Source organism: Apium graveolens, chromosome 11 (assembly GCF_009905375.1).
Source record: "Apium graveolens cultivar Ventura chromosome 11, ASM990537v1, whole genome shotgun sequence".
In the NCBI taxonomy this organism is placed as follows: domain Eukaryota; kingdom Viridiplantae; phylum Streptophyta; class Magnoliopsida; order Apiales; family Apiaceae; genus Apium; species Apium graveolens.
In genome coordinates, this window is record NC_133657.1 from 55,325,061 (window position 1) to 55,352,709 (window position 27,649).

The following is a 27,649-nucleotide window of genomic DNA, read 5'->3' on the forward strand; positions in this document are numbered from 1 at the left end:
CAACTCCTGAAAACTTTCTTCGCACTTGTCGTTCCATATAAACTTTTCATTCTTTTGTGTAAGCTTTGTTAATGGTGTGGCAATCCTTGAGAAATTCTGAACGAATCATCGATAATATCCTGCCAATCCCAAGAAACTTCTTACCTCAGTGGGTGTTCTCGGTCTCTCCCAATTCGTAATTGCCTCGATCTTTGTCGGGTCCACGTTGATCCCTTCGTTACTGACTATGTGTCCTAAGAACTGAACTTCTTGTAGCCAAAACTCACACTTCAAGAATTTAGCATATAACTTCTTTTTCCTTAAAATCTCCAAAGCCGTTCTCACATGTTTCGCATGATCCTCTTCCGTCTTGGAATAGATTAAAATATCGTCTATAAACACAATAACAAACTTATCCAAATACACTTTGAAAATTCTGTTCATCAGGTCCATAAACGCTGCTGGGGTGTTGGTCAATCTAAAAGACATCACTAGAAATTCATAATGCCCATATCTTGTTCTGAAAGCTGTCTTTGGTATATCTTCTGGCTTGATCTTTAGTTGATGATATCCCGATCTTAAATCAATTTTGGAGAGTACTTGGCTCCCTTCAATTGGTCAAATAGATCATCGATTCTGGGTAACGGATACTTGTTCTTGATTGTCAGCTTGTTGAGCTCCCTATAGTCGATGCACAGTCTCATGCTTCCATCTTTCTTCTTGACAAATAATACCGGGGCTCCCCACGGGGATACGCTGGGTCTAATTACTCCTTTCTCTAACAATTCCTGCAGTTGCTTTACTAGCTCTTTCATCTCAACAGGCGCCATTCTGTATGGGGCCTTGGACACTGGTTCTGTTCCAGGTGCTAAGTCGATCACAAATTCAATTTCTCTATCTGGAGGAAGTCCTGGTAACTCGTCGGGAAATACGTCTGGAAATTCATTCACTACTGGAATATCTTCAAGTTTTGCTGGCTCCTGACTTCTGTCGATCACATATGCTACGAAATGCTCACATCCTTGTCATAGTAACTTCTTGGCTTGAATCATCGTTAAGAACTTCTTTACTTATTTCTGACCTTTGAACGTTACTATTCTTTTGTCTGGCATTTTCACCATTACTTTCTTATTTCGACAATCTATCTGAGCATCATGCTTAGATAACCAATCCATCCCTAATATCACATCAAATTCTCCTAACTTAAATGGTATCAAATCTACACAAAACTTACTACCAGAAATCTCAATCTCACAATTTCCACAAACTTGGTTCACAGTTACACGTTCTTGATTTGCTAATTCCACATTCATTATTTCATTTAAGCACTCAACTGGACAGTTTAATTTACTAACAAAATCTTGTGAAACAAACGATCGAGTTGCTCCCGAGTCTATTAACACTTTGGCACATAAAGAATTCACATTAAGCGTACCTGCCACGACATCCGTATCCTGGATCGCATCCTTCACCGGCATGTCAAAAACTCTAGCCCTTGGAGTCTCATTCACTGTTGGGGTAGATCCCATAATTCTCAATGCATTACTAACTGGGGCTGGTGTCTTGCAATCCCTGGCCATATGTCCTGGCTTCCCACATTTAAAGCATGTAAATCCAATGACTGGAACCTTCACTGCTGGATTCCGGATAGGCTGATCCTTATTTGTTGGCTGATTTCGGCACTCCCTTGAATAGTGCCCTTTCTGGTTGCATTTAAAACATACCACATTCAACTTGTTACAAACTCCTCCATGCTTCTTTCCACAAACTTGATAATCTGGAAAAGTTAATCTCAACTGATTCGGCTGATTCACATTAGCTGGATGATTGCCCTGGCCTCCATCTCCTGCATTTTGTCTCCTGAAATTAAAATTTCTCCCTGGCTGGAACTTGCCCTTCTTAAAATTTGGAAACTTCCCTGTTTGTGACTGACCCTCACTTCCCTCAACTTTCCTTTTCTTGCTTTCCTTATCTTTCTGGAACATCTCACTCTCTGTCTCTGCGATCATAGCCTTCTATACAACCCCAACATAGGTATCCAATTCAAAAATAGCTACCTTCCCCCTGATCCATGGCTTCAAGCCTTGCTGGAATCTCTTAGCTTTCTTTCTATCAGTATTAACATACGACGGCACATACCTTGACAATTCCTCAAACTTCCCCTCATAATCTGTTACCGACATATTCCCTTGCTTTAACTCTAAAAACTTCAGCTCCATTTGATCCTGAACAAACTGAGGAAAATACTTTTCTAAAAACAATTCCTTGAACCTTTCCCAACTAATAGAATCTGTGCCTTCCAATGTCTTCACCATTTCCCACCAATAGGTGGCTTCATTCTTCAAATAGTAACTTGCAAACTCAACCTTCTGTTCTTCCTTTACTTTCACTAAGGCAAATGCCTTCTCTATTTCCTTTAACCAAACATTTGCTTCAATTGGCTCTAAGGAACCCTTGAATTCTGGTGGGTTTATTGCCTGAAAAGTTTTGAAGGTTACCTGGGGATTGGTCTGTCTTTGTTGTTGTTGTGCCAGGTGAACTGTTTGTTGGGCCAAGATTTGAAGAATCTGGGCTATTGCTGGGTCCATAGGTCCTGGGTTCACATTCGGGTTTGTATCATCTTGATTGTTGTTGTTATTGGTTTCTTCATTCTGGGTGTTGGTGCGGGTATTTCTTTTGGGAGGCATTTTCTGTTTTCAATCAATCAATTTATTTAGCTTTTGAATCAAATATTTGCATAAAAGAAAAGTTTTGTAAAACAGGAATATCTCTTTTTGAAAACAGTTGTAACTAAGTAAATTGCATGCTTCTTTACAGAATATAAACAGTTATGGAAAACAGGGTACATGGTATCACAGGGTATAACTGGTGCAATAAATAAGGTAAGGTAAAACAGGTGTAATAAAATAAATGACAGTGCTGAAAAGGAAAAAGGTACTGATATATATAGATCAAAAGTTTTAGGGTAGTACAAGCGTAAAGATGCTTCGAAAGTAAAAGCAAAAAGGGTACAACAACCTACTCACTAGTCAGCATCGCTAGTCTATAAATACAACTCAAGAGTCTACTGATACACACTACACACTACTGTCCATACTACATAATCATAACAACACTACTCAGCATCTTCATCTCAATGTCCTCCATCACCTCAGTAGCCCAGCCCAGCAATGCATCAGGGCCTCTGCCAAGTAGTGTAGCTCCATGTAACCTAGCCTCAAGAACCCTTCGTGTCACATGAATCTCCTCTCGAAGCTCCCTCACACCACGATCAACATCTGTAGTCCTGATGATATGCTGTAACTCTCTAATCTGAGCCAACAAGGAATCACGCTCCAATAGAAGAGCCTCATACCGGTAATAAGGAACTGGGGGCAATGTAGACTGGAATGGGGCACTCGCTACTGAATGCCCAGTGGAATCGGAATCATCTGGTGGGGGTCCTCTGACAGGTGGCCTCATGCCTGGAGGTGGAATAGCCTACAGTGGTACGGGCTGTAACACAGGTGGAGGTAGAATAGCCAATGCTGGTGGAACAACAGGACGTGGGTGCGAAAACGGCACTCCAACTGAAGGCTCTGAGTGATCAGCTGATACGGGAATAAAAGAGTCGGCCATCACTGCTATCTGAAATCATATCGCAATATAAGAATCTCGTACCATAACACGAACTATACTAATATCTGATATACTGAAACACTCAACCTCTCAACGTTCTATCATCCTATGCCTTACTTCTAATCCTAACCCTCTACCCATTCCCGTTAACCTAGGCTTGTGTCAGTGACTTATAACCTGTAGCTCTGATACCAAACCTGTGGCGCCCTCCAAACCCCGGTCAGAAGTTTGGGGTCCACACCCATACCTTATTTATAACCTGCTTATAACAATAATAAAGATAATCATAATATATGTAGTGACCCTACTTACCAACCACCACGGACCGCAACAGGTTAAAGTATGCCCACAAGCCACACACACTTATATATTACAAACCGTTCAAATCCCAACTATTTCAAACTCAAACTGAGTATTAAACATTATTACAAACTTTTACAAACTTAAATTATTCCAAAAAAAGCCTACTAGCTTAGCTTTCTCAACCTGAACCCCTAGCTCTCGCGCTGGACTGGGGATCCTCTTTACCAACTGGTTCCTTTTTAACTGGAAAGAATATAAACAACATCGCACGAATGAGCTAACTAGCTCAGCAAGTCACAATGACAAAACTGAGAATAATGATCATCAGGTGTATATGATTATGATATCAAGTGAATAATGGATTATGATTTAGAATTGGATATTATACTTTTATTTTAAAAACCAAGGTTAGGCTGCTGATCAGTCACGCACTAACCCCGAGCAAGGCACACAGCATTGCTCTAACTACTGGATCCAAGGCACACATTGGCCTAACTTGACCATTATATAGTCTGACCACGAATCTGGTCCACAATTTTATAAAAACAATCCAATTCTAACATAATAACAGAATATGCAAAAATAAACAATAACCAAAATCGTTAACAACAATAAATGTTTAACAATGAAAGGGTTTCAATCCTTGTAAGGATCAACAAGGTACTTTCAAAGCTTGAATGCTGGGTAATGAAAGAATTGGATAACAGAGGAAACAACGTTTCAGGGTTTCAAGGATTTGGTCTTTCAAAGCATAAAATATCATGGATTGAGTATATAGTAATCCAGTTCAGTGTCTGGTATTTAGTTTGTATGTATTTGTGGAGTAGTATCGTAGATTTGTGGTTCGTGTTTGGGTATACAATAATCAATGGCTTAGAAAGAATATGGTTCATGGCTCAAGAACAATAACTGAAATCAGGATTTAGGTTTCCGTGCTTCAAAACACTTGCAATGTCAATAAGACTATCAAGAATTACACTATCTCGAGAAAGTTCAGAACACTTGCCTGGTATTAGCTTACTATTCTGCACTCGCTTCCAATCACAACCGTCTTACTCTTCAACTATCTGTTTTCCTTTCCTACGTCTTGCCTCTTCTGCTCACATATCATAAGCATCTATCAATCATCAACTCACAAGATTTTATTCAACACATACTTATATCTACCCTTCGTTCCCAAATACGATTAACGGATTGAAATCTATGCAATAACGAAGTAAACACCGAATATATAGACCGATAGTCAAACAACAAGTCACGTATAACACATAATACATCACGTAATCAATGACATATCATTTATAAAGAAGTCTCGGGTCATAAATGTGCTTTCGGGTATTTAAAATAATTTTTAAAACATTTTTCGGAATTAAAACGGGTCGTTGGATCAATTTCGGAATAATAAACAGGGTTCGGTTGGCCAATTCTGGCTCCTAAACAATTTTAGAATAATTATCGAGCCTTGAAAATAATTTAGAATAATATTTTAAAGATCGAAACTATTTTTCGAAATTTTTAAATCATTTTTAAATAATTAAATATAATTAAATAATTAATTAAAAATTAATTAATAATTAATTAAATCAATTAATCAATTAATTTTCGAATTAATTGACTAATTAATCAATTAAAAATTAACTGAAATTAATTAACTAATAATTCAAATTTATTTGTGAATTAAAAATAATTTTGGAATTAAAATAATAATTTTTAGAATTTTCAGAAATTAAAAATGAATTTTTATAATAAAAATAATTAGGAAATATGATTTTTAAACATTTTTAAAACAGGAATCCAATTTTTGCAAAGTCTGGAAACTTCAGGGACCTAACTGTATCGTCCCCAAAAGTCCAGGGACCAAACTTTAAATTTTACATCCCGTCGCCGGAAAACACAGGGGTGGCCGGAGAACACGATTCCGGCCTCCTCACCTTGCCACAAGCTCCAGATCACATCTACAGGTTACCAGGAACACAACCATGCAATCAAAACAACCTAACAATCCCTGAGTTGGCCGGAATTTGGCCGTGAAATTTTCCAGTTTCCGGCGAACATCAGAAAACTTCAAAACACAACTCCCTTCTCTACAGACCTCGTTGGTTCATGAAACTTATACGACTAGATTGCAAATTTCACAGAGAACACAACCCACTATAACACAACATCAATCTATCACAGAATAAGAAACCCCCAAATTTCAATTAAGAACATTCATACGGGTTATTGTCACACCCCCAACTTAAACAGCAAAATAAATATAGCTATTACATCATTTTAATGAAGAATACACAACCAAGTCCAAGATCTTTCAGTTTAGGGTTTGGAACAGCCCAACACTACCAACTATTACATCTGATTACAAATACCGAGTCCTCACACAACTATTATTACTTATTCTACCTGAGCTCGAACATAAGCATCAGCATCACAGGTCTTACGGGCAGTCTGCTTGAATCTAACCATAGCTGCTAGCTGTAATATCAGGGTAAAGCAAGGAGTGAGCCAAATGCTCAACAAGTGCTAACAGTACGACACAAACACAAATCGAGATATACCTTTAAGAATGACAATGAAAAGACATAACCAATGATAACGAGAGATTGAACTATGTGAGATGGCATCATTTTGCTTGTATCAAAACAATTTTAAAATCATGTCTTAATCAAAATCATTTTATGACGCTACGGATTACAGCCGGTGATCAGCCGCGAAGTAATCCCGAACCTCGCTGGGTTCTAAAACATTAACGGGAATCCCTAGGCAACTTTTAAGCCTAATATAAGTGTGGAAATGACTCGCGTCTCAGTCCAGATCCACTATTCAAGAAAACATTTATCCCCCTTTGGGACTGAAAACCCATATTTTATTTATTTCAAAAGCTGATGCCGAATTGTAACAAAATCTCTTTTAACAGTAAATATTTTTATTAAGGGATTATAAATTAACTCGAAACATGGGAAATATGGTACTAAATCTCAGGGCCATGATTCACAAAACTAAACTCTATTAGGGTAACTGAATGGTTTACATGTATCAAAGTTTGGACAAGGGAATATAGTGAGGCTATTGGATATCATGAAAGGAAGTGCCAAATTGGGCTTAAAGCAATGGTTTCTCATCAAGGTTCAAGTGCTGGATCATCAAGAATGTAAGCTTCATGAATACTAAGGGTGTTAAGGTATGAAGAAATGATTTTTAGCTCAGGATATATCAAAATTGACAAGCTTTAGGATAAGAAAGAGAGGTATCAATCAATTAGAGACAACTTTGATAAATATTTGGCTTTCAGGTATCAAGGTAAGGTTCTATAGGGATTCAAGTATCAGGATATGATATCATTACTTAGGAATCATTAGCATGGTAATCAAGAGGATCAATCAAGTAATATAACAACTCTTTATTTTATCATGGCATTTAACTATCATGAAAAGACTTTTGAATTACTTGCAATACATACTCGAGGGTTCATGGCATTTCTATATAATTCAAAGATAAACGAGAGATACGCTTGATTTAAACATATCAAAATGACTCAGGATGATTGCATCGATATATATGAACTGTTTATAGTAAATATGAAGGTCAAGTTGAATCACTTGCCTTGAGATAGGCTGGTCTGGTCTGACTGGTAGGAGCAACTAGAGCTTCACTCGACTTTTATGGCAAGTTTTCCCTCGTCTCGAGATCCTACATAAATAATAATAATCCTCATTATAATATATTCTTACCATCTTAACCTATTTACAACCCAAAATTAAACATGGATGGCACTTAGGCCTATACGCACCTAATTTATATCCACCTTTATATTTCAAATGTACACACGTAGCCACATAATCACATATCGTATATTAATATCAAATAACACCATATATACCATAATACAACACTAGGTTTGGATGATCTCGACTCACCACTTAAGTCACTTGGTCGCTAAATTAGACAAAGTCCTCTAATTTTGGCTTCCTAACTCGATGTGCCTTTCCTAAATTATCCAAAACCTATTGACCCTCACTTGTGCCTTTTGCTCTACTGATCTTATAATATCTTACAACTATGGTGGTAGACCTAATACTCACTTCTAAGTGTTCTAAAACTATGTGATAAGTGATAGTGCTCACTGGTGCAAATTTCAGAATGACAACTATAGTTTCTTGAGTGCATTAGGCACTCTTAAACTACGAGTTTTCCTTCAAAATTTTAACACAAGACTCTCCTGACCTTAGGGCATCTCACAAGCTTGATGTGGCTCAAGGGCCTGGCTTGGGCCTTCTTGGGCCTAAGCTAAAAGTCCAAGGTTCCCCTGTTTTTCTGGGAAGAAAATGCCCTGACTTGAATTAACTTGTGACACATGGTTCTAGCTCATATCCTATGAACTATGGTTGGAAAAACTTCTCTGACATACCCTCTAACTAAGGCCCAATTGGGCCTAATGAGGGCCTACCCATGACATGGTCAAATCTCCATATTTCTAAGTTGCAACAAAACTGTCCCCTGCTGGACAGATTTTGTGATTCTACTTGTGCACCTAACCAAATGACATGAAAACCTCCAAACAACTCCTAAAACCTTTTATATACTCCCAATACTAACTTCTGGTATCTTGGGCCTCAAAGTACATACCAATGACATGGCCAAAACTCACTCTAAACCTCAGGGTGCTATACTGATTTTTCTGCAGAAACTATAACTCTCATTTTCCAAGGTTTTGACTTGATAAACTCAACTAACAGCAACTCAATACTTAAACCAAGACTTATACATGGTGATCTACTGAAGTAACTCCCTTAATCTCAAAATAAACTTGGGTGAGATCATCCATGCCCAAAAACAACAACATGCAACCAAATATATAACATGCAACTCATGGAAAGCACATGACAAGATTTCGGCTAGGCATAAAGTTTTAAATGCTTGCAAAATCGACTTGCACCTAATACTCATCCTTAATAATCATGAAATATAACTTCTTTAAAGTATTAATAAGAAATTTATCATGGAAACAATCTATTTTAAGCACACATATTTCGAATTTATAGATTTTTAAACATAACTACATGATTTCGAAAAAAGTAGCATGCAAAACATGGTTGATCATCATTTTAATGTCTTAAAACTAACATGCATGGCTAAACATAAATATATAATGAAATTTCAGTAGTATGCAAAGGATTTTAAAGCATGATATCTCCATAAAACACTTAGTTAGCACATATACATAATATATCTCATAGAGAGCTCTTGAATTCACAAGAACCAAGAGTTTCTCTTTGGAGATCATATAAGAACTACACATGCATCCATGGAACTTCAACTTCCAAGTCACAAAACACTTGGAAAGTATATAAGATGAATGTAGGTAAAAGATTTATACTTGGGAAGATGAAGAATGAATTGAAAAATGGAAGGGGGGTGGGAAATTGGCCTTCGGCCGAGAGCAATGTGGGAGGGGGAAAAGGAGAGAAATTTGTGGTGTGTTGGAGTGTGGAATGAGAATGACTTCTCCCACTTTGATTTCTTTATTTTATGCTATTTGGTTTACAAATGATGAGTGGAAATTAGAACTTACAAAAATGTCCCTTGGTTAAAGTTAGGCCATTTTGCATGCAAGGCTAAGGTAGTAATTTGGTAATAATCAAATGAGTTAGTGGGGTTGGAAAAGTCTTGTTTGCCCTTTGAGAGAATAGAAGGGTGATTTGCATGCATGGTCTCTTATGTAATTTGATAAATATGATAACTAAAATTTATAATGATTTAATTTTATAAAATAAAATACAAGTTCAAAAATTATAAAATTTATATCATAAAATAACTTGGATTTTTAGAGACTTTATAAAATCATTTTCAAAATTTGTGAACAAAATACCTTTTAAAAGAAAATTTTTCCAAAGCTTAGAATATTCCTTATAAATCAAAAATAAAGAAATTAAATAAACTCTTGCTTTGAAAAATCATATACTACACAAAGCAAATTTATAATGCAGAAATTTTCACTCACACTAGTGTACAATCATTGAATATATTTTTATTTGACTTTAATATTATACCAAATCCACAAATAATATTACATAAAATGCCGGTCGTAACTACCTCTCCCCCTTAAGGGATTCTGTCCCCAGAATCTAAGAGAAAAGATGAGGATGCCGGGAACGCATTTCAGACTCTAACTCCCAAGTCGATTCTTCGACCTTAGGGTTCCTCCAAAGCACTTTTACTAACTTTACCAACTTATTCCTAAGACTCTTTACTTGTCAGTCGAGTATTTTAACCGGTTGCTCCATAAATGACAGGTCTGCCTGAATTTCTACAGGTTCATATTCTATCACATGGCTAGCGTCAGGATTGTACTTCTTAAGCAACGACACATGGAACACATTATGCACATGCCGATACTGAGGTGGTAAGGCCAACTCGTAGGCCACCTTTCCTACTTGACTCAAAATCTCAAAAGGACCTATGTATCTAGGTGCTAACTTCCCTTTCTTGCCAAATCTCATCAACCCTTTTCTAGGTGACACCTTCAGCAACACAGCTTAGCCAATTTGGAATTGAACGTCCTAACGTGCTGGATCCGCATACTTCCTCTGTCTATCTTGAGCAGCAAGTAACCTTTTCTGAATTAACTTGACCGAGTCATGCAACTGTTGTACCAAATCCGAGCCGAGAATTCTTCCTTCTCCTACTTCATCCCAACTTGTTGGTGATCTACATTTTTTCCCGTACAAAGCTTCATATGGTGGCATGCCGATACTGGAATGATAGCTGTTGTTGTAAGAGAATTCAGTCAACGGCAAGTGATCGTCCCAACTTCCTGTAAAATCGATTGCACAACTGCGCAACATGTCTTCGATTGTTTGAATTGTCCTTTCGCTCTGACCATCAGTCTGCGGTGGTATACCGTGCTCATATTCAACTTCGTGCCAAGACATTCCTGAAATTGCTTCCAGAATCTCGAGTTAAATCGGGGATCTCTGTCTGAAACTATTGATACGGGTACTCCATGCCTTAGTACAATTTCGCGCACATACAGATGAACCAACTTGTCCAGTGACGACTTCTTATTTATTGGAAGGAAATGCGCTGACTTCGTAAGACGATCAACTATAACCCATATTGCGTCATGTCCGGATTTCGTTTGCGGTAGTCCTACTATAAAGTCCATAGCGATATTTTCCTATTTCCATTCTGGAATCTTCAGGGGCTGAATTAATCCGCTTGGTCGTTGATGTCCTGCCTTTACTTTCTGACAAGTATAGCACTTCGCAACCCATTCTGCCACGTCTCGCTTCATATTTAGCCACCAAAAGTTCTTCTTTAAGTCTCGATACATCTTGGTGCTTCCCGGGTGGATTGAAAATTTTGAATTGTGGGCTTCATGGAGGATCTCATTCTTTAATTCAGGTACATGGGGAATCCATATTCTGGATGAAAACCTTAGTATCCTTTGCGCATCCCTTTGAGTATTAATCTCCTCTCCAGATAACTGATTCTTCTCTTTTTCCATTACTTCCTCTTGACACTTCTTTATCTTTTCCACTAGTGTTGGCTGAAAGGTAATTGCACGACAAACTTCCTCGACTTTTCCATAAGCACAAAGTTCCAATTCCAATTTTTCGATTTCTTCAGATAACTCTTTTGATGTTATCATCATATTCAATCTCTCCTTCCTACTCAGAGCATCGGCCACTACGTTCGCCTTTCCAGGATGGTAATTTATCGAGCAGTCATAGTCCTTGATCAATTCCAGCCATCTCCTCTGCCTCATATTGAGCTCTTTCTGAGTAAAAATGTACTTTAAACTCTTGTGATCCGTGTAGATTTCACACTTCTCTCCATAGAGGTAGTGTCTCCAAATCTTGAGTGCGAACACTATGGCGGCTAGTTCCAAGTCATGCGTCGGGTACTTTAACTCATGCGGCTTCAACGGTCTTGACGCATATGCAATCACCTTACTGTGTTGCATCAATACACAACCCAAACCCTTATGTGAAGCGTCGCTGAAAATTACAAAGTTCCCTTGATCATCTGGGAGTACCAACACCGGAGCTGTTACCAACTTCTGCTTTAACTCTTGAAAGCTATCTTCACATTCTGCACTCCATTCAAACTTTTGATTCTTTCTGGTTAACTTGGTCAATGGCGTGGCGATCTTCGAAAAATCCTTGACGAATCTTCTATAGTATCCGGCCAATCCTAGAAAACTTCGCACTTCCGTAGGAGTCTTTGGCCCCTCCCAACTCATAATTGCCTCAATCTTTTCCGGATCCACTTTAACTCCCTCATTTCCAATAACATGCCCCAAAAATTGAACTTCCTTCAACCAGAACTCACATTTGGTGAACTTGGCATACAACTTCTCTTGTCAGAGTATCTCCAATGCTATCTAGAGGTGCTGCTTATGTTCTTCTTCCGACTTAGAATAAATAAGGATGTCATCAATAAATACCACGACAAATTTATCCAAATACTTCTTAAATACCCGATTTATCAGATCCATAAAGGCGGCCGGAGCGTTGGTCAATCCAAACGGCATTACTAGGAATTCATAATGCCCATATCCGGTCCTGAATGCGGTCTTAGGAATATCTTCTTCTTTGATCTTTAATTGATGGTATCCCGATCTCAGATCAATCTTCGAAAAGCATTTTGCTCCCTTCAACTGATCAAAAAGGTCATCTATCCTTGGTAGCGGGTAGCGGTTCTTGATCGTCACCTTATTCAACTCCCGGTAATCTATGCATAGACGCATACTCCCATCTTTCTTCTTTACAAACAGAACAGGTGCTCCCCATGGCGACGTACTTGGTCGTATCACTCCTTTATCCAATAATTCTTGTAGCTGGCTCGCCAACTCTTTCATTTCTGCTGGTGCCATCCTATATGGGGCCTTTGAAACTGGTTCCGTGCCTGGAGCAAGGTTGATCTCAAACTCAATTTGTCGATCTGGTGGTAAGCCTGGTAGTTCATCGGGAAACACATCGGGGAACTCACTAACTACAGGAATATCTTCCATGCTGAGGCTGACTCTCTCTGAATCCACTACATATGCTAGGAACGACTCACAACCTTTTCTAAGCAACTTCTTAGCCTGAACGATTGTAAGAAATAGTTGCTCTCGCCTCTGCCCCTTAAATACTACCTTCTCTCCACTCTCCGTCTTTAAATACACTCTCTTGGTCTTACAATATATCAGAGCGCTATTCTCTCCTAACCAATCCATTCCTAAAATTATGTCAAACTCTCCCAACTTGAAGAGTATCAAGTCGGCTGAAAACTTATATCCCGAAATATCGATCTCACATTTTGGACAAAATTGATTCACAGGAATCTTCTCTTGGTTCGCAATTACCACATCTACTACCTCACTCATAACCATGTTCTCACATTGAAGCTTATCAACAAAAGATTCTGATATGAAAGATCTTGTTGCTCCCGAATCAATCAATACTCTAGCTTTGACATTATTGAGTAAAACTGTACCTGCTATCACCTCAGAATTCTGAACAGCATCTTTCATCTTTAGATCAAATGTCCTTGCTGTTGCTTGCGGGGTTGGTGCGGGTGGTGGAGGTAATGCCAATACCTCAGTTGGCACGCTTGCACTTGTACTTGCCACGTTCATCAGAGCTTTGACTGGTCCTGTTGCCTTACACTCCCTAGCCATGTGTCCAGTCTTCCCACACTTGTAGCACATAACTCCTGGCTTCGGCATCTTGCACTCATTTGCCAAATGTCCCTTCTGATTGCACCTATAACAGGTCATGCTCAGCTTATTGCATACCCCGGGGTGCCTTCTTCCACAGTGCTTGCATTCCGGTCTCTGGAACCTGTTTTCTCCAACTTGCCCTTGACTTGCCTGGTTGTTCCCTTTTGATTCTTGCCTTTTGCCCAAATTTCCCTTCTTTTGAAAATTTCCGCCCTTCTGGAAACCAATCCTCTTTACATTCCGATCTTGCGAACTTCCAGCTTCAGACTTTTCTCCATAAAATGGAACCTTCCTCTTCTTGTTATCCCTCTCTTTCCTTGACTGCATCCCATTATTCTCAATCAGAGCAGCTTTCTGTACTACTCCCGCATAAGTTTCAAGCTCAAACATAGCCACCCTATCTCTGATCCAAGGCTCCAATCCTTGCTGAAATTTCTTTGCTTATTCCTCCTCAGTGCTGGTATACTTTGTCACAAACCTTGACAATTCAGTGAACTTCTTCTCATACTCCAATACAGTCATGTCCCTTGCTTCAACTCAAGAAATTTTAGCTCCATCTGATTCTGCATGTACTTAGGGTAATACTTGTCCAGAAATAACTTTTTAAATCTCTCCCAAGAAACCTGCTGAGTGACTTCCAAAGCCTTTACTGATTCCCACCAATAGATAACTTCTCCCTTCAAGAATTAAGTAGCATACGGCGTCTTCTGATCGTCTCCTAACTGTACCAACTCAAAAGCCCTTTCCATCTCCTTGATCCATGTGTTAGCTATCACTGGATCAGTGGTATCATGAAATACAGGTGGATTCACATTCTGAAAAGCCTTGAAAGTGACAATTTGTCTAGGTGGTACTGGTGGTTCAGGTGGTTGGTGTGGCTCACGGTTATCTTGGTTTTCAATTCGTTGTTGAAGAGTTAGTTATTGTTGAGCTATAGCATTGGTTTGCTGTTGCAAGGTTTCCAGTAGTCAAAGAATATTTGGGTCTGTGGTGAAGGTGGTTGTTGGGTTCTTCTTTTTGGGAGGCATGATCCTGAAATAAGAGTTGTGTCAAAACAGATATGAATGATAAAATGATTCGAGGGTATCGCATGGCATTCTCATTTTCATATGGGGTCAAGTTTCCAAATTAAGCAGATATGATGATAAAAACATAAAATAACAGTTGAGAGCAAATGGAACAATAGCACATAATTATTGAAATTTTAAAGGTCACAGTACATAGGATTGGGACATAGTCTGATTCTAGGAATAACAGGCTTATTTAAAGGAAAAACGGAAACAACTGGGGATTCCATAGAGTCTGATAGTACAGCAACATGAAAGGTAAATGGAAAGAACTAAGGCTCCACTCCATCTGAACGGGGCTTGGTAGTCTTTTCCTCTCGAAGCGTCTTCACAATGCTCTGGAGCTCATCCGCCACCATCTGAATGACATACTGGCTGGTACGGTCCCGGTGCGCTGGCATCTCCTCAAGCTTAGTGTTGACGTACTGAACCAAGGACTCAAGTCTCGCAGTCATCTGCTCTTTGGGCTTCCCTTCGTAGTTTCGGCTGTCCGGATACACGTTCTTCAGTCGGTCTATCAGTCGGTCGTACTTTCCCTGAAGCATGTCGAACTTGCGCCTCAACTCAGCATACACGGAGAAAGCAATAGTGTCGTCCGACCAAGAGGATAACGAGGAATGCGCCCTTTGCTGACAACCAATAAGGGGAGTATTAATAATAATTTACTTAACCTACTCTCTCACATATATCTATAACCTACACACATATCCTATAACCTATTTGGGCTGTCCAGGGACTCTAAACCGAAGCTCTGATACCAAAACCTGTCACACCCCCAACTTAAACAGCAAAATAAATATAGCTATTACATCATTTTAATGAAGAATACACAACCAAGTCCAAGATCTTACAGTTTAGGGTTTGGAACAGCCCAACACTACCAACTATTACATCTGATTACAAATACCGAGTCCTCACACAGCTATTATTACTTATTCTACCTGAGCTCGAACATAAGCATCAGCATCACAGGTCTTACGGGAAATCTGCTTGAATCTAACCATAGCTGCTAGCTGTAATATCAGGGTAAAGCAAGGAGTGAGCCAAATGCTCAACAAGTGCTAATAGTACGACACAAACACAAATCGAGATATACCTTTAAGAATGACAATGAAAAGACATAACCAATGATAACGAGAGATTGAACTATGTGAGATGGCATCATTTTGCTTGTATCAAAACAATTTTAAAATCATGTCTTAATCAAAATCATTTTATGACACTACGGATTACAGCCGGTGATCAGCTGCGAAGTAATCCCGAACCTCGTTGGGTTCTAAAACATTAACGGGAATCCCTAGGCAACTTTTAAGCCTAATATAAGTGTGGAAATGACTCGCGTCTCAGTCCAGGTCCACTATTCAAGAAAACATTTATCCCCCTTTGGGACTGAAAACCCATATTTTATTTATTTCAAAAGCTGATGCCGAATTGTAACAAAATCTCTTTTAACAGTAAATATTTTTATTAAGGGATTATAAATTAACTCGAAACATGGGAAATATGGTACTAAATCTCAGGGCCATGATTCACAAAACTAAACTCTATTAGGGTAACTGAATGGTTTACATGTATCAAAGTTTGGACAAGGGAATATAGTGAGGCTATTGGATATCATGAAAGGAAGTGCCAAATTGGGCTTAAAGCAATGGTTTCTCATCAAGGTTCAAGTGCTGGATCATCAAGAATGTAAGCTTCATGAATACTAAGGGTGTTAAGGTATGAAGAAATGATTTTTAGCTCAGGATATATCAAAATTGACAAGCTTTAGGATAAGAAAGAGAGGTATCAATCAATTAGAGACAACTTTGATAAATATTTGGCTTTCAGGTATCAAGGTAAGGTTCTATAGGGATTCAAGTATCAGGATGAGATATCATTACTTAGGAATCATTAGCATGGTAATCAAGAGGATCAATCAAGTAATATAACAACTCTTTATTTTATCATGGCATTTAACTATCATGAAAAGACTTTTGAATTACTTGCAATACATACTCGAGGGTTCATGGCATTTCTATATAATTCAAAGATAAACGAGAGATACGCTTGATTTAAACATATCAAAATGACTCAGGATGATTGCATCGATATATATGAACTGTTTATAGTAAATATGAAGGTCAAGTTGAATCACTTGCCTTGAGATAGGCTGGTCTGGTCTGACTGGTAGGAGCAACTGGAGCTTCACTCGACTTTTATGGCAAGTTTTCCCTCGTCTCGAGATCCTACATAAATAATAATAATCCTCATTATAATATATTCTTACCATCTTAACCTATTTACAACCCAAAATTAAACATGGATGGCACTTAGGCCTATACGCACCTAATTTATATCCACCTTTATATTTCAAATGTACACACGTAGCCACATAATCACATATCGTATATTAATATCAAATAACACCATATATACCATAATGCAACACTAGGCTTGGATGATCTCGACTCACCACTTAAGTCACTTGGTCGCTAAACTGGACAAAGTCCTCTAATTTTGGCTTCCTAACTCGATGTGCCTTTCCTAAATTATCCAAAACCTATTGACCCTAACTTGTGCCTTTTGCTCTACTGATCTTATACTATCTTACAACTATGGTGGTCGACCTAATACTCACTTCTAAGTATTCTAAAACTATGTGATAACTGATAGTGCTCACTGGTGCAAATTTCAGAATGACAACTATAATTTCTTGAGTGCATTAGGCACTCTTAAACTACGAGTTTTCCTTCAAAATTTTTACACAAGACTCTCCTGACCTAAGGGCATCTCACAAGATTGATGTGGCTCAAGGGCCTGTCTTGGGCCTTTTTGGGCCTAAGCTAAAAGTCCAAGGTTCCCCTGTTTTTCTGGGCAGAAAATGCCCTGACTTGAATTAACTTGTGACACATGGTTCTAGCTCATATCCTATGAACTATGGTTGGAAAAACTTCTCTGACATACCCTCTAACTAAGGCCCAATTGGGCCTAATGAGGGCCTACCCATGACATGGTCAAATCTCCCTATTTCTAAGTTGCAACAAAACTGTCCCCTGCTGGACAGATTTTGTGATTCTACTTGTGCACCTAACCAAATGACATGCAAACCTCCAAACAACTCCTAAAACCTTTTATATACTCCCAATACTAACTTCTGGTAGCTTGGGCCTCAAAGTGCACACCAATGACATGACCAAAACTCACTCTAAACCTCAGGGTGCTATACTGATTTTTCTGCAGAAACTATAACTCTCATTTTCCAAGATTTTGACTTGACAAACTCAACTAACAACAACTCAATACTTAAACCAAGACTTATACATGGTGATCTACTGAAATAACTCCCTTAATCTCAAAATAAACTTGGGTGAGATCATCCATGCCCAAAAACAACAACATGCAACCAAATATATAACATGCAACTCATGGAAAGCACATGACAAGATTTCGGCTAGGCATAAAGTTTTAAATGCTTGCAAAATCGACTTGCACCTAATACTCATCCTTTATAATCATGAAATATAACTTCTTTTAAGTATTAATAAGAAATTTATCATGGAAACAATCTATTTTAAGCACACATATTTCGAATTTATAGATTTTTAAACATAACTACATGATTTCGAAAAAAGTAGCATGCAAAACATGGTTGATCATCATTTTAATGTCTTAAAACTAACATGCATGGCTAAACATAAATATATAATGAAATTTAAGTAGCATGCAAAGTATTTTAAAGCATGATATCTCCATAAAACACTTAGTTAGCACATATACATAATATATCTCATAGAGAGCTCTTGAATTCACAAGAACCAAGAGTTTCTCTTTGGAGATCACATAAGAACTACACATGCATCCATGGAACTTCAACTTCCAAGTCACAAAACACTTGGAAAGTATATAAGATGAATGTAGGTAAAAGATTTATACTTGGGAAGATAAAGAATGAATTGAAAAATGGAAGGGGGGTGGGGAATTGGCCTTCGGCCGAGAGCAATGTGGGAGGGGGAAAAGGAGAGAAATTTGTGATGTGTTGGAGTGTGGAATGAGAATGACTTCTCCCACTTTGATTTCTTTGTTTTATGCTATTTGGTTTACAAATGATGAGTGGAAATGAGAACTTACAAAAATGTCCCTTGGTTAAAGTTAGGCCATTTTGCATGCAAGGCTAAGGTAGTAATTTGGTAATAATCAAATGAGTTAGTGGGGTTGGAAAAGTCTTGTTTACCTTTTGAGAGAATAGAAGGGTGATTTGCATGCATGGTCTCTTATGTAATTTGATAAATATGACAACTTGGATTTTTAGAGACTTTATAAAATCATTTTCAAAATTTGTGAATAAAATACCTTTTAAAAGAAAAAATTTCCAAAGCTTAGAATATTCCTTATAAATCAAAAATAAAGAAATTAAATAAACTCTTGCTTTGAAAAATCGTATACTACACAAAGCAAATTTATAATGCAGAAATTTTCGCTCACACTAGTGTACAATCATTGAATATATTTTCATTTGACTTTAATATTATACCAAATCCACAAATAATATTACATAAAATGCCGGTCGTAACAGTTATAAACCCTAATTTTGAAATTCGGAAATTAAACTCAAATTTGAACATGTTATTGAACTCCAAATCAGACGTATGACATATGAAAATCATCAGGAAAACAAGCTCTACAACATGCAATCATCAAATCATACAAACAATCATCCGAACAAAAATTCATATTTTTAATAAAATAAATTCGAAAATAAATAAATTTTTAGAAAAATAACCTTGATTTCTGCAGTGAAACAAAGCTCAGAATCTGATAGAACACCTCAAATCCTTCGTTTTGGTTACTCAAACTTTGAAAACAGAGATCGGTAATGCCTTCGTTTTGCTGTTTGATTCTTAGAAAAGTTTTAAGAAATTAGGGCTTTTCTCTGAAAATTATATAATTAACTATCTGCAAATGATTTTGATACGAAATAAAATACGGTAAAAGGCTATTTATAATTACGGAAAATTAGTATCCCGTTGGATCATTCCGGATATAAAATGGTACGTTTATTTATAAAAACTGATCCAAACGGTATCAGTTTTCGGGATAATTATCCAGATCAGTACAATTTGTACTGCGGTCTTGGTCTCAGCGCCTGGTTACACGTATTACGAAGTGATAATTGTGATAGTTTAATAAAAAGCTCCCGTTTATCAAAAATACGGGTTTTATTAATTTACCAAAATGAATATTGTATCGAAAATATTGCGCCGGGACCCGCACAGGACAAACCGTACGCCGGATCGAAAAAGTCGAAACATTGAAAATGCTCGGAATATTACAATTAGGTTAGGAAGGAGTTCTCGGAAGAGTTTCGGGTTCCAAAAACATAACAACGGTTGACGTCGGTTGGTTCCCGATTTTATAAAATAGATTTTAATTACCCGGAAAAAGATTTTAGAAATTTCATATGATTCTTATAAATCCATAAATCAACATAAAAATAATTAGGAAGATATGACAATTATCTATATTTTATTTTGGGCATATAAAAATTAAAATACTCAATTAATATTATTTTTGAATATTCAAGTACAGATAACACTTAATAATTAACTCACAGAATAAATACTGAGCACACATAATAATTATTTATATCAAAAATAATTACACGATATATCCCGGATATTACAATCCTCTCAACCACAACCATATGCACCTCCTATCAAAACCTCAACTCTCAAGTCTAAATCTAAACTACACTCTGGTACATCTAAATAAGTGCCAGTTGTGAAATTTGCAACACCATCTTGGCCCAAAACCAAAAGAACTATCCCTGTGCCTAAATCTCCACCAAGGAGAAGAAGAAAGTTGATTCTGAGAGATGAATCCGATGAGGATGAACAAGTCCAGGTTCCTGCATCAGAACCTGTGATATTAGAAGCTGAAGAGTCTACTCTTCAGAAGGAGAAAGCAACTGAAGCTTCTGGATTTAGAAAAGAAAGAGGTCTTCAAATTCTGATACAGAACATGTCACTCCTCTATCTAGAAAATCAAGGAAGACTAAAGCAGGTGTGCATATTGCACAAACTCTATATGAGGATACTGAAGATGCTGAGGAAGGAGATCAGGAATCTCTGATCTCATCAGAACCTATTGTGATTGAAGCCTTGCCAGCACCTGAAGAATTTATGATTTAGGAATCTGACATTCCTGAAGTCCACAGATTAGAACCTGTACAAGAATCTGTGATTTCTCCACCTCACTCTCCATTCAAAGAAACTGCCTCAGTCGAAGATTCAGAGTTAAGTCCTGAAATTGACATTCATGGGTTGAATATTCCAACTGTTTTGTTTCTGGAAGCACCACCAGTAAAAGAGTCAACTCCACTTGTTTCTCCAATACTAAATGCTGAAATTCCTACTACACCAATTCTGGATTTGGAACCTGAAGATCAGAATTTGGAAACAGATGAAGTTGCTCCAGAATCTCCTTCAGTTACACACACTCTGATGTTATCAGAAGATGATGAGATTTTATCAAATTTTGGAGACAGTGCTCCAGCAAGTGCTCTAGTCAATGCTCCAATTCTTTGCAAGGAGGCACTGTTTAAATTTGATGAAAAAGATGCTCATGTTCCTTAGGAAGACACTCACACAGGAGTTGAATGGACAAATAAGTGGAATGAACCTGACTTCATTCCCAGCCCAACTATTCTGACAAATCATGTTGCAAAAGTTGATAAGTTGCTGATAAATTCTGACTTCAAAATACAACGTAAAGTCACTGCTCTCAATACTAAAACTCTTCAAGGTCTACACTCCAAGACTCATGCAAAGATTGATAAACTTCAGGAAACAGATGATAAGCTAGACATGGTGGTCAAACTAGACAAGAAGAGGTTTATCAGACCATTCAAGAAAAAGTGGATGCTATTGAGCTTGTTCAAGATAAGCAGCAGGCCTAACTGAGGAAGGAAAGAAGACTTCAGCTACAGATCAAACTTTTTTGCTCACAAGTTCTGAAATTGAAGATCAAGTTCTGACAGCAAATTCTGATAATCAAATTCTGATGACAAAGTCTGATGTTCTCATTCAAGGTGAAAGTCAAGACTCGAAGAAATTCATGCAAACCTTAAAGTTTAGGGGAAAGAAGGCAACCTTCTTTTACAAGAATCCTAAGATTCAAGCCATAGATGAGGAACTTGCAAAGAGACTGTTCCTTAAGGATAATCCAGGAGTGGATTTAGAGGAACTTAAAGAAGAAGAAGTAAGATTTAATGCTGAAAAGTCAAAACTACAGCCTCAAGCTTCTAATGCAAAGAAGTCTCCCAAACCTAAGGAGAAAGGTATAGTAATAAGAGAAAGACCTGCCACAAAGATTCCTAGATCAAGGACTAGATCTCAAACTACTATTGATCCCAAAGACAAGGGAAAAGGAAAAGTTGGGGAGACAGTCAAGAAACAGAATATGAAGATTCCTCAAATTCTGATGGATCCTGTGTGTAAGATGGTTCAAATCTTTGATGATACTGCTGCTGAAGATGAAACAGTTGAAACTATAAAGAGAAAGAGGATGACAGAAGAATCTAAGACAACCTCTGACATAGCTCAAGTTGTTCAAAGTGAAGATATTTCAGAACAGCAAGCTACAGATGAAACTGCAAATCCTGACCAATTCATCAAGACATCCTTCTCAGAATTTCTGGTGCAAAAGCTTCTGAATACATTCCAAAAATTACTGAAGATGATGGAAGGGAAGTTTCTATGAAGAAGAAGTCTACCAAGATTGAAGTAATTCTGAAGGGAAAGTGTTTATGCTACAATGAAGACTCTTCACATCCCAGAGTTATCAGACTTGGAGAAGGGCTTGAAAGAACATCAATTCCTGCACTCAGAGCAGCCATTTATCAGATTGTTGATAATGAAGATGAAGAACTGATGCAATTCAAAGCACAGTTAGTTGAAGTTCTGAGAAATGCTGAGGACAAGCTTGTAACAGACTTTACAAGGAATCACTATGGATTCAGATTGATCCAGTGATATTGGTAAAGCTACATGTAATGTAAGTTGTATTTAGCTGTTTAAAATAATATCTCATTGCATTTGTACTTAAATGTTTTTGACATCATCAAATATGTTAACTTATATATTTTTCATAATTTACAAGTTGGGGGAGATTGTTAAATATATTTGTGATGTCATGTATAATCTGATTTGTTTAGTTTCAGAACTTAGTATCAGAACTTACAGAAGACAGGAAGTTATCAGAACTTAAGGCGTCAGAACTTATATCAGGACTTAAGTATGGGTACACTTCAGATAAGGAAAGCAGCTGATTTACAGAAGAGGATCTGGATTAAACAAGTAAAGATATGCATGAAGAATTGGACAACTATAGGACTGCAGTAGATAATCTCTGATTGATGTATTCTAGGAAACAGAATCATTATCATATCAATTAGGAGATATCTTGTAACTGTGTAGTATATGAACACAGATTAGGGTTTACACTATAAGTGTTATCATTCATAAGAATATTATTCATTGTAACCCTAGCAGCTCTTAGTGATATCATACATCACTGAGATGGTAGATTAAACCTACTGTAACAGAGTCTGATATATTGAATAAACTTGTTTTCTGTTACATATTTGTGTTTATAATCAAATTGATTGTAAATACTATATCCAACCCCCTTCTATAGTATCATTGAGGCCTAGCAAGATTATTTATTTACATTCGTCTGTACTCAACAGTTAATAAGAGATGGCTATGCTTGCATTCGATTGTCTCAATTCTATTGAGAAATAAAGAACGGACTAGAAGATTAGGACAAGGGTAACAAGGACGTGGCCAACTGTTTCCATCGACAATAAAACTATCAGAGGCTATAATCTTATTCTCCTGGATGATGATGTGAGTAATATACATTTTGAATGTTGTTAATATACCTTCCAGTTCATTTATGTTTTTTCTTCACTCACATATTTTTGTTTTCTTTGATATTTAACATAATCTTTTTATTATATTAATGTTCACAATTCGAACATACATGTCCATGCGTTTGTGTATTCCGATACCTGGATGTTATTGAGAAGAATGTGAAAGTGGGTGGTGTTTACATCATACAAGATTTTGTTGTTAAGGATGTCATTGGGCTTTTGAAACCTGTATCATCGATGAATACTATTAAGTTTAATATTAGAACTAAATTCGAGCCTTCTGTGGATAAATCGATGATCCCCATGCAGAAATTTGAATTACTTGATCTTGGAGACCTCTACAGCTAGGCTGCTATGCACGAGCCTAATAAAAATCCTGAGTTTTCCGCATGTATTAAACTATCTTTTTTTTGTTGTATTATTATCTTAGTAATTATAATCAATCCATTTAAAAAATTTATCAGTTTTTAATTATGTAGATGTTATTGGTGTGGTCGAGGAATTTGAAAAGATGGGGATTATTAATACAAGATACGAAGATAAGGAAATTGTGCGATTTAAGCTCTACGATGCCATGTATGTGTACTTATGTTAGATATATTTGATAATGTCATGGCTAATATGTTTTATGTTTAGCTTTCAGATCTTACTTGAACAGGATAGATCAGTACTTAACTGTTGATCAGTACTTATACTGGAAGTCAGGACTTAAGGATATCAGTACTTATGTTATCAGGAGATAATCATCAGAAGATAGATATCAGAACTTAAGTGCTGAAGGACGATCAGATAAGGACAGTAGCTGATTAAAGGAAAGAAGATCAAGATAAACATAAGAAGAGATATGCATGAAGAAGGAATTGTGTAAAGAATGGAATACTTGGAAGAAAAGATATCTGATTGATGTATTTTAGGAAGTAGAATTATATTCCATATCAATTAGCGATTATCTTGTAACTGTGTAGTATATAAACACAGACATAGATTTACACTATAAGTGTTATCATTATTCGAGAAGATTATTCATTGTAACCCTAGCAGCTCTCGTGATATTGTTCATCACTGAGAGGTAACAGTTCCATACTGTAACAGAGTTTATTGTTTCAATAAAGTTTGTTTTCTGTTACTTAAGTTCTTAAAGTTCGATTTGAGTGTACTATACACTGTATTCACCCCCTCTATAGTGTGTGTGTGACCTAACAAGTGGTATCAGAGCCTATCGGTTAACACACATACAGTTAAAGATCCAAACACAATCATTTCGGACACAGAAACTCCAACTAAGCCTACCAAAACTGAGGAACCACCAAAGACACAAATTCAGAGTCGGTATGAGACCATCAGAGTTCCCATACTGAGACCATCTGAATATCCCATATGGAAGGTAAGGATGACCATGTTCCTGGAAGCAACAGATCCAGAATACCTTGATAGAATCAAGGAAGGCCCTCACAAACCAACCAAGCTCGCTGTTGCAGTTGCAGGTGAAGCAGCAAAGACCGTACCAAAGGAGAAGAGTGATTATACTGCTGAAGATATAACATCAATTGCTAAGGATGCCAAGGTACGACACTTACTGCATAGTGCCATTGATAATGTAATGTCAAACAGGGTAATCAACTGCAAGACTGCTAAGGAGATATGGGATGCTCTGGAAACAAGGTGTCAGGGAACGGAGACAATTAAGAAGAACAGGAAGACAATACTCACTCAAGAGTATGAACACTTTGACTCAAAGACTAATGAGTCATTGAATGATTTATATGATAGATTTGTCAAACTTTTGAATGATTTGTCATTGAATAATAAAGAGTATGATCTTGAAGATTCAAACCTTAAGTTCCTGTTAGCTCTTCCTGAATGCTGGGATTTGAAGGCAACGACAATAAGAGACAACTATAATCTTGATGAAACAACTCTTGACGAAATCTATGGTATGCTCAAGACTCATGAGCTTGAGATGGAACATAGAAGCAAGAGGAAAGGAGGAAAGTCAAGGACAGTTGCTCTTAAGGCTGAAGAAGAATCCCCCAAAGTAGCTTCCTCAAAGAAAGACAAGGGTAAAGCACTTTTCATAAATTCTGATACTGAGTCATCAAGTTCTGAGAGTGATGATGACTCAGATTCTGAAAGCTTGCCTGAGACTGATGCTGATGAGGAGATGATGAAGCTGTGTGCTCTTATGGTAAAAGGAATCACAAAGATTGCATACAGGAAGTTCAGGAAGGGAAAGAAGTTTTCCAGGAAAGGCATAAGTTCTGATAAGAAGAATTTCAGAAGATCTGAAGGCAGAGGAAGAAAGTCTGACAGAGGAGATTACACCAATGTTAAATGCTATAACTGTGGTGAGAAAGGCCACATATCTCCTGATTGCAAGAAGGTAAAGGGTGACAAAGGCATGGCTCTTATCACAAAGCAGAAAAGCTGGACAGACACCTCAGACTCTGAAAGTGAGGAAAATAATACATTGATGGCAAATGCTGATAAAGAAAGTGCTGAGAGCAGTTCTGAAGCTGCTGAAACAAAGGTACCTCAGACTACTTATGCTTTTCATACTGATGATATTAATGAGTTGAGAAGATATCTTAAAACCATGTTTGTTAGTTATAGAGATCAAAATTTAACATGTGAAAGATTAACTTCTGAAAATCTTGCATTTAAGAAAAGAAATGATTTCTTAGAAAAAGAGTTAGTCATGTTCCATCAAACTCAGAAGGATAGAGATGATGCTTTTTATGTTATGAAGTGCTAAAAATGAATGAATCTCTAAAAACTGAGTTAGAAAAGGAAAGAGAGATTATCAGGACTTGGACTAACTCTGGCAAAACAACTCAAAATTTGCTAAGTAGTGGAAACTGGAAAGAGGGCTTAGGTTATGGAGAAGATAAGAATGATAAAGGAACTGAAGAAATTAAGCCTGTTGATAAGCAAAAGCCAAAGTTAAAACTTGTTAAGTTTGTAACTGTAAAGTCTGAAAATGAGAAATCAGAAGTTACAAAGGAATTAACTTCTGACAAACTAAAACAGGAAAAGACAGCTAAAGTGAATATAGGCTTAATGACAAAGAAGTAGCTTAAGCATAAGCTGAAAGTTGTTAAGAATGCAAACAAGGTAAAATCACCTAGGAAAAATAGGAATGGAAAGGAAGGTGTGAATAAAAGCAATAATTATAAATCGGTTCCTGATGCTCCTAGGAAAATATGTCATAACTGTGGAAGTTCTAACCATCTGGCTTCTTTTTGCAGGAAGAATAAGAATATTAACTCCTTACCTTCAAAATCAGGAGTTAAGAGTCAGTCTGTTAGATACAAACCACAAAATCCTTGTTTTCATTGTGGTAGTTTATGGCATTCCATTTATACTTGTAAGGAATATCATAGTTTGTACTATGATTATTATCAAATAAAACCTTCTTTGAAGAAAGTTTCCATTGTTCCTTCTAGTGTAAATTCTAATTCAAAGTCTGATAGTGTAAGTTCTGATAAGAAAAATGTTAACATAAACTCTGATGCTAAAACCGCTGCAAATGTTAACAAACTTAATAAGGCCAAAGGATCCAAGCAAGTCTGGGTCCTTAAAACTAATAATTAGTGGTCTTTGTGATTGCAGGGCAACAGGAAAAATATTCTAGTTCTGGATAGTGGATGTTCAGGACATATGACTGGAAATAAGGCCCTGCTATCAGACTTTGTGGAGAAAGCTGGCCCAAGTGTTTCTTATGGAGATGGCAACATTGGAAAAACATTGGGATATGGCAATATCAATCTTGGAAATGTCATAATTAAAGAAGTAGCTCTGGTCTCAGGACTTAAACACAACCTACTGAGTATAAGTCAAATCTGTGACAGAGGTTATCATGTTGATTTCTTTGAAGAACACTGTGAAATTGTGAGTAAATCTAAAGGCAAAGTTGTCCTGAAAGGATACAGGCGTGGTAACATTTAGGAAGCTAAGCTTTCAACAAGTACTGATGGTTCTGCAATCTGTCTGATGAGTAGAGCATCAATTGAAGAAAGATGGAATTGGCATAAGAAACTCTCTCATCTAAATTTCAACAATATA